The sequence below is a fragment of the Meriones unguiculatus genome, chromosome 20 (genome assembly GCF_030254825.1).
Source record: "Meriones unguiculatus strain TT.TT164.6M chromosome 20, Bangor_MerUng_6.1, whole genome shotgun sequence".
NCBI lineage: Eukaryota > Metazoa > Chordata > Mammalia > Rodentia > Muridae > Meriones > Meriones unguiculatus.
The window spans coordinates 30,762,996-30,771,993 of NC_083367.1; positions in this window are offsets into that span (position 1 = coordinate 30,762,996).

Below are 8,998 nucleotides of genomic sequence, written 5' to 3' on the forward strand. Positions count from 1 at the left end.
GCTCATTTGTTTAAAATGACTTGTCTCACAGTTCTAGAGACTACAGTCCCAAATCAAGTTAACAGGATCATGTTCCTCCAATTGCGTTTGGACAAGAAACCATCCTCTCTCTCTAACATCTGGTGGTTTGTTGACATGTTTGAAGTCCCTCGGTACACAGTTGAGTAATCTAACACCTGCCTCCATTGTCATGTACTTTTTTCCCTCCTTGTGACTGCACTTACTCAAATGGCCCTCTTCTCATAAAGCAACAGTGATAATGGATTAAGGGTACACACTATTCTATTAAGACCTTGTCTTAGCTAATTCTGCCTGAAAATAACTCTGTTTCCCAAGCAGGTCATAATCTATGGTACCAAGAGCTAGGGACTCAGTGCATCTTTGGAAGGAACACAATTTGACTGAAGACATTTGTTTTTCTTGTCATAAATCAAGTGTGGGTATGTGTGACTGGTTTCAAATTGCTATTCTATTCTTGGGCATTCTATCACTTTATTTTGGAGCACTCCTGTATTCTTCTATCACGACTGTGCTGAGTGAGTTGCTATAACTGTAAAATAAATCTTTATATCCCAACAGAATGTGATATTAATAGATGCAGTATGACATCTTATTAGTTGCTCTTCACTTTATATTGAAATTCTGTGTATGTGAGTTTGTTTTCTTTGTATCTGAAGAATTCCCACTACTATATTTTTGGTATAGGTATGCCAGTTATGAATTCTGTTACTGTTTGGAAGAAAACAGCTTTATCTTCCATTGGATTTTGATGAATATTCTTTCCAAATATAGAACTCCATGTTTGCATATTATTTTAAAGAATAATTCTATACACATTTAGATTCTAATTATCCCCTTTTTTGCATTTGTGTGCATGTGTACAGCACACACACATTTGCATGTGTGAACACACATGTGTATGGTCATAATAGGCCTAAGATTGATGTATGAAATCGTCCTTGATCACTCTTTTACTTTATTCATTGATGTAAGGTCTCTCAATCAAACTCAGGGCTCACTAATATGGTTACTGGAGATAACTTGCTCTGGAGATCCCTACGTCTACCTTTCTAGGCTAGAACTGAAGGTAGGTTGCCATGCCCACCCGACATTTGCATGTTCTATGGATCCAAACTCCCATTTTTATGCCTGCACACTGAGCATTTCAACCACTTAGCCATATGTCCATACTAGCTTCTGTAATTTTTACTGAAAATTAAACAAACTTCGTTATTTCTCTTTTAAGCATCATACATGTGTTTTCTGTAGGTGCAGAAAATTTACTGGAGTTTTCCTATCTTTTATTTCTAACATTTTGATGCTAAAGCCCAGGTTTGAATTTCTAGGTACAGCATTTATTTTTCATTGAGTTCCTGCAACCAATTAAAATGCTTTGATGCCTTGGATACATTTAGAAGAGAGATGAATATTGAAATATGAAATATGTAAGGACTTTTCAATGTTATATATGCCTGGTCTTCTTTTCTACCAACTTGGGAACTCCAAATTCACAGCATTAGACTTCTCCTCTAGATCTCATATGTCTTGGTACGATTTGAAATTTCCCAAAACTTCATGTGGAATCTAGAGTTAGGAAAGGTGGTGAAACAGAGGATCTTGAGTTAAAGGCCAACCTCAGTTCTTACCAGAACTCTGTCTTATAAAAGAAACAAACAATAACAAAATGATAAAGAGAGGAAAGAAAGAAGAAGGAGAGGAGGAAGAGAGGCAGGGGAAGAAAGAAAGAAAGAAAAAACTAATTTGCATCATGAGAATAGGAAATGGGATTAGGTGAAACAGTTATCCTTTTTAAGGGACAAATAGGTCATGAGGCCTCTCAAGACTAGACTGCTCTAAAGGCCATCTTGGCTCTGCTTCCTGTACCCCTTTTATCATAAGATACCAGAGTACAACCACAGAACACTACAGAGATATCCAACCAGAAAGAAGGGTCTCATCAGATACAGTTGTTCATGCCTGGAGCTCTCAACCTTTTGAACCAGGGCCTGGATAAACTTTCAAATTTGTAGGTCACCCAATCTGTGGTGATCAGCTATATCAACAGAGAACTGATAAACACACAACTTTAATGTTCTTTCCTGTATATTCTACATACACAGGAAAAAGTTCAGTTACTTCTTGTTTTGCTGAGTATAGTCTAGTGACTTCTGTTGAAGTGCAAAATATTACCCTTCTCTCTCTCTTTAATTAGACCTATGCATTGAGTTTTCAGTAACATCCTTGTTCAGTTGTCAAATTTCCATCTGATCTTTTTTTTATCATATGTCAAGCCACATGCCATGTGCTTTGTATTTATTATCACTTTTGAATCTTCATGGATTCAAAGTTTCTTTCCAATAACACATCCTTAAGAATGTACTATTGGTGTCAGTGTTTTCAAAGGAAGAAGTCAAAGGTGCAGAGAGGTTAAACTGCTGAAGTCATCCAGGAATTAAGGAAACAAGGGTTCATGAAATGCTGACCTGAAACTAAATATGACAACCTGAAGTCCTAAGAAGTACAAGTCTGTGACAGTAATAGTAGCTATCATCTACATAGAAATTATTCTATACATGTCAGGCACTGTTTTAAGTATGCAACATTTATTAGCTTATTTTACAATGACCTAGAGATAAATAGTATCATTGCCATTTCATGTATATGAGGTTGAAACTCAAGAAAGGTGCAGCTTGCTTAAGATTCACAGTTCATGCATGCAAATCAGCATTTCAACTAAAGAAGCCTATTCCCAAAGACCATGCCCTTAACCCTTACATAACCGGCCTCTTTGTCAAGGTATTCAGGCGATGAATGCTTAGAGCTGAGACTGAATACAAGCAAGAAAGGAGGGGAGATGAGAGGAAAGAAACCCCCAAATCTAATCAGTGCTTAGAATCAGGACCTAAGTAATTTGGAGGAGGAGTATGGTGAACAAGATAAGATGCTGGTAGTTTGACACTAAACACAGAGAAATAGAGAAAGGAAACACAGGGATAAGGCTCATTGCATCAATTATAGTTACGAACATGCTGCACCCAGCCTGGAAAGAATATTCTTTGGAATGCAGCTTGCACAACCCAAGAAGAGCCAAGCTTGTTTGGTGCTGTTGAGTCCCAGCGAGTGTCTGAGGTCAGGAGGTTCTGAACACCATGGCAGGAGTGGAGACTTGGCTGATAATTGCTAGCTTTGAAAGATAAGTATCAAGAAGGCAAAGATGCGGTCAGGTTTGTCCACAGGCGTACCAACCCAAGCAGTAGGAATTTGAAAATGGGAACTGAATACGTGGAGGGAAACTATGCTCACTCTGGGCTGTAATTATCCAACTATTTCTCTAGCTTTCTCAGCACACACACATGCACACGTGCACACATGCACACATGCACACACACAAAAGCATGCACGCACAGTAACAAACAAACACATGTTTCGACATATAGACACACACACACACACACATACGTTTTGTGTTGGACATTTACAAAAGCCATTTTGTTTGCCATAAGTGACATTAGGCCAAGTTTTCCAGGCCGCAGATACGACTGTGATTTCCATTCCCCTGAATGGAAATAAGTCCCTTCTTTCATGTAACTCGGTTGAGATTCCCATAAATGCTGAGGATAAATAGCTTGTTTCTTGAGTTTTCTTGAAACAAAACCACATGAAGAATCCAGGCACCAGAGTGGCATCTGGGCCCCTCCCCCACCTTGAGAACTCCAAACTGAAAATGTTTTGTAGCAAAAAGGATTAATAAAGAAAGTCGGCCCTTGCAATTAGTCTTCAAAAAGGCAGTCCAACGCCTTTTACTTCTCTTCTGGAAAAATACTACAGTATTTAACATCCTTTATAGTCAGAAACACACCAATGTAAATCTTCCTTCTAAAATAGAAGCCTCTGAGGAAACAAAGAACATGAACCAGACTGCAAGTTCAAATAAGATTCCCTCTTTAATTTCTTTCCATACTCTGTTCCTTCATATCCCACATCATGGCTGGCAAGCATATACTTATACAGTCACGTATTTACTTGTTGTCTCTACTTCCCTCACTGTTTATGGACCAGTGCTCCAAGGACAGGGAACATATCTGTTCGCCATTACATCCACAACTACAGAGTAGACTGTTAAACGTTTCACAGCCAGCAGTGAATGAAGGGGAGGCAAGGTTGGTGCAGTGATTAATGACAGTACAGGAGACATTTACTCAGTGCCTGACTGATACCAAGTAAACAACATGTCAGAGGCAACCAGTAAGTCAGCTGACTTGTGAACCAGCTCCCTACATTCTACAAAGTCACATGGATGAGGAAGGCCCCTAGCTACCAATCAGCTTCTTTTTTTTGTCAACTTCAGCTTTAACAGTGCGAATGCTAAAGTAGTACCTCCGAGGCTAGCTTCAGTCCTGTGGGAACTGAAGGACTGACTTGACTGTTAGCTTGTTGTGGGCAGTGAGGAGCTGAAAGAGCAACAGCTACGGATAGGACTGTGGGTGGAAGTTCATAGGCATTGATGTCCTTTCTACATACATGCGCTAAAAGGACCAAGAAGCCATTACATCTCAGTGTCAGTTTGAAAAGCCCCAGCCAGATCTTGGTTTTCTAATACCATTCTTGAGCAGAATGAGCCCGAGCATCTCTGGAGAAATGACTGGTCTTAAGACTCGGTCAGAAGATATAAAAGATAGCCTTGAACATCACAGAGTGCCAACATAAGAAAACAAGGTAAACAGAAATCATTGAAATTAATTATAGGTGAGAATTTTACCTAAATAAATGTTTTAAAAATCCAGAAAAAACAATCCAGGATTGCTAGAGAATATCAAGCAGGATAAATACAAAATAAAAACAAAACTACATCTAACTAGATACTCAATGCATAAAAAGGCAGTAATAAAAAAATTAAAGTAAACAAAAGAGACAAACTACCTTTTGAACTGTGACATGAAGATAAGAATTACACCTGGCTTCTCACAAGAAACCACGTAAGCAAGAAATAAAGATCAGAGGTCAAAGCACTCAGTGTTGCGAGGAACACAACTTGAGGGGCTGGTGGTTGGGCAGAGTTCTCTCGGAGCAAGCAGGAGAACCTTTATTTGAATCCCCCATCACCCATCATTCAAGGCCAAGCACAGCGGTGCAAGCTCTAGCCTCAGTACTGATGGCAACAGGGACAGAGATGGGAGACCCTAGGGGACCACTGGCCAACCAGCCTAGCTAGAATGACAAGGTCAAGGGTCAGTGAGAGAACCTCTTAAAATATAGGGCAGGGCAATAAATAAAGTCACCTGAAGTGAAACTTTGTTCTCCGTAGGTGCAGATATGCATACACACACACACACACACACACACATACACACAAGCACACAAGCACACGCACATGCACACTCACACACATAAAGGAAAGGAGAGCTGGCTGTGGAAATACTTACAACATTGAAGTTGAGGCTTTACTTTCATGCATTTAAGGCCAACCTGGGTTATATAATTATATACAGTTCTTGTCTCAAAAAGGAAACAAAATAAGAAATAAAGTTTTTTTTTCTCAGATAAATGAACACAGATAATTTGTTGCCTTGAGGAAAAACAAAACAATAACAATATGTTTAAAATTGTTCTTCAGAGACAAATAGTAGATATAAAGAAGAAAATAACTTTAAGGAAAGAATTATGTTTATTCTTAATTGATGTAAAGAGTAAAAGTTTGTTCAAAATTTATAGCAACGGGACTGAGGACAGTGGCTCAGTCCTTAAAGTCCTTGCCTTGCAAGCATGAGAATTTAAAGCCAGGCCTTCAAACTCATGTAAAATCATGGTGGTACATTCTTGTAATCTCAGTACGGGAGTCAGGATCAGGAGGGTCCCTTGTGCTCAGTGATGGTCGTTCTAGTCTTATTAGTGAGATCCAAGCCATTGGGCTTCCCTCTCTTAAAGCAGGTGGGCAACATTTCTAAGGATTAGGTAGTTCTTCAGTTTCACAGACTGCAGTGCACACACACCCACAATGAGCATGTGCACATACATATTAAAATACAATAGGAATGATATATCGTTATGTTTGTTATACGTGTTTATTGAAGACAATAACTTCAGTGAGACAGGCAGGGGATACAGAAAAGAACCAGGAATTCTTTATTAGCATAGGTACTTTGTTAAGTGGACTTGGAGTAATTATAGGATAGCCTGTGAAACAGATGAGAGATTTTCTATGCATATGTATATATGTATGTGTGTGTGTGTTCACATCAAAAGATCCAAAATAGCTCATTAAACAGTGGAGAAGGAGGAAAGGGAGGAGGAGGATGCAGAGGAGGAGGAGATGATGGAGGAGGAGGAACAGAAGGAGGAAGAGGAAAAGGAGAAGAAGAAGACGACAGGGCCTTTTGATATGCCCCAGCCATTAAGAGCACTTACTGCTCTTGCAGAGGACCCAGGATCAGTTTGTAGCACCCACATGGTGGTTAATACACACTTGTAACTCCAGTTCCAGATCCCACATCTTCCTTTCATCTCTGTGGGCACCAGGCATGCACATGATGCACACAAATACATACAGAAAAAATACAAATACACATTAAAAAATTAAATTAGATAGATAGATACATGTTAAAACAGAAGAGTGATACTATCCAACTTTAAATCTTAGTATAAAGCTATAGTAATTAATCCAATGTGGCACTAGCACTGAAATGCTGGCAAAAGAATAGAAAAACAGATCAATGAACAGAGATCCCAGAAACAAATTCACATAAATATCAATTGATCTTTGACAGAAGAACAAAAGTACCACAAAGAAGCAAAAATGGTCTTTGATTTGGAAGAACTGAACACCCACATGCAAAATAAATGAACCTAACCAGACTTTACACTCTGATCAAAATTTAACTCTGAATGAGTCAGACACCTAGGACAAGTCAAACGTTATAACATGTAAGAAAGCAGAGGGGGAAGGTTGGAGAACCTTGGTCATACTTCCTACTGTGTGTTGTTTTGTTGGGTTTTTGCTTGTTTTTGACACAAGGTCTGACTCAGCTCAAGTTGCAGGCTAGTCTTGAACTTCTCATCTTCCTTCCTTGGCTCCTAAGACCTATGATTACAGGTACATGCCACCATACTGGCCTGATGATCTTTTAAATACAACACTAAAGATACAATCCAAGAAAGAAATCATTTGAGAACTGGACATTATTGAAAGTAAACAGTTCTCCTCTTTGAAAACTATTATAAAATGAATGAGGACACAGGCAACACATTTAGAAAAGAAATGATACAAAACCCCACAAAATACAACTGATACATTTTTACACAAAATAAAAACCTATACCAAATTTAAAAAATCAATAATAAAAATGATGGGCTGACGGAAGGGTACATATGAACAAGAGCTTGGTACATACATATAAAATGTCATAATGAAATTCTTTAATTCATATGATGAGGATGTGCTAATTAAAAAGAAAAAAAAACAACCTGATTAAGAAAATGGGCAAAAGACCTGAAGAGAGAACTTCCTGAAAGAAGGTGGCAAAGAACCATGGAAATACAATGCCATGTGTCATCAAAGAAATACAAACAGAAATAGTGATGATTCCACAACATGCCTACAAGTGGCTGAAATCTACAACGCAACAATCATAAATGGGGTAAAAAAAATATGGAGCAGATGGAACCCTCATTTATAGATGAGAGGAATAAAAGAATGATACAGCCACTGTAGAAATACTTTTGAATTTTAAATGTACTTTTTCTCTGTGATTGGGAAGCTAATGCAGAAGGATGGAAAAGTTGAGGGTGTTCTAGACTGTACAGCACATTCCAGACTACCGTGAGCTACACAGTGAGATACTAGACTGTCTTAGAGAAGACAAAACAAAAAACCAGTAAATGTGTGTGTGTGTGTGTGTGTGTATTTACAGTTGCCAAAACTTCAAAGTGACTAAGATGTTCTTCAATGGCAAAAAGTTACATTGTTTCATTGTGAAAAAAAAGCAACATGGTCAGCGCTTCAGAAGGAGTCATGGAGCTACCTCTCAATAGATGCCCTTACTAAATGCTCACTCTACTAAGACTGGAACATTGAGGAAGAGGAGACAGAAGACTGCAAGAGCCAGACTATCAGAGAGCTTGCTGTGAAACTGATCATACAGATCAGTATACAGAACGTTCCTTTTTTACCACAGAATAGGATTGTATCAGAGAAGAGATTGGCTAGACAGAACCTATCCTTTCAAAGAATCTTGTGTACTCTACCTAGCCATGTGAATAATGCCTTCAACAAAATGCAGAGAGAAATGACTTTTACATATTACGAGCCCATGCTTACATAGAACACATATTCTCCCTTTATGGTATTTTAACCTTCCCTTATCCTAGTGCAGAGGACTCTGAGGCCCCAGGACACGGTGAGCTAAAGGCAGTAATGATCTTAGTTCCCTAAATCACTAGAGGGAAGAAAGCACTCACCAACTCGGGAGCATGAGCTAAGGAGATACAGCAACTAGCCACAAAAGTCTACTATGCAGAGCCACTGGTGTTTGGGTTTTTCTTCTCTCCCCAACCCCTTCCCCTTCTATTATTAATGATAGCTATAAATACACACTTGTAACTCCAGTTCCAGATCCCACATCTTCCTTTCATCTCTGTGGGCACTACTAAAGAGATGTAAACATTAAGGTGGTCATTAAACATGTAAGTGGAAGTTCCCATTAGACAAGTTAATCTATGTTAGATGACCAATGACTAGACCAACTGTGGAACTGGGTTGGATTTTGCTGTTTGACATGTCAAAGATGGTAGAATTACATCTCCAACTATACTACAGATGTAACTGTTTCTTTTACTGATAGGGTTATTATCAGGTTATGTGGTAATATTTTAAGATATGTGGAATATGTTGTAAAACTGACCTTTTTTTTGTTTCGTATTTTTCTTTTCTTCTCTGTGTAGCCTTGGCTGTCCTGGGCTCACACTGTAGACCAGGCTGGCCTCTAACTCATAGAGATATGGT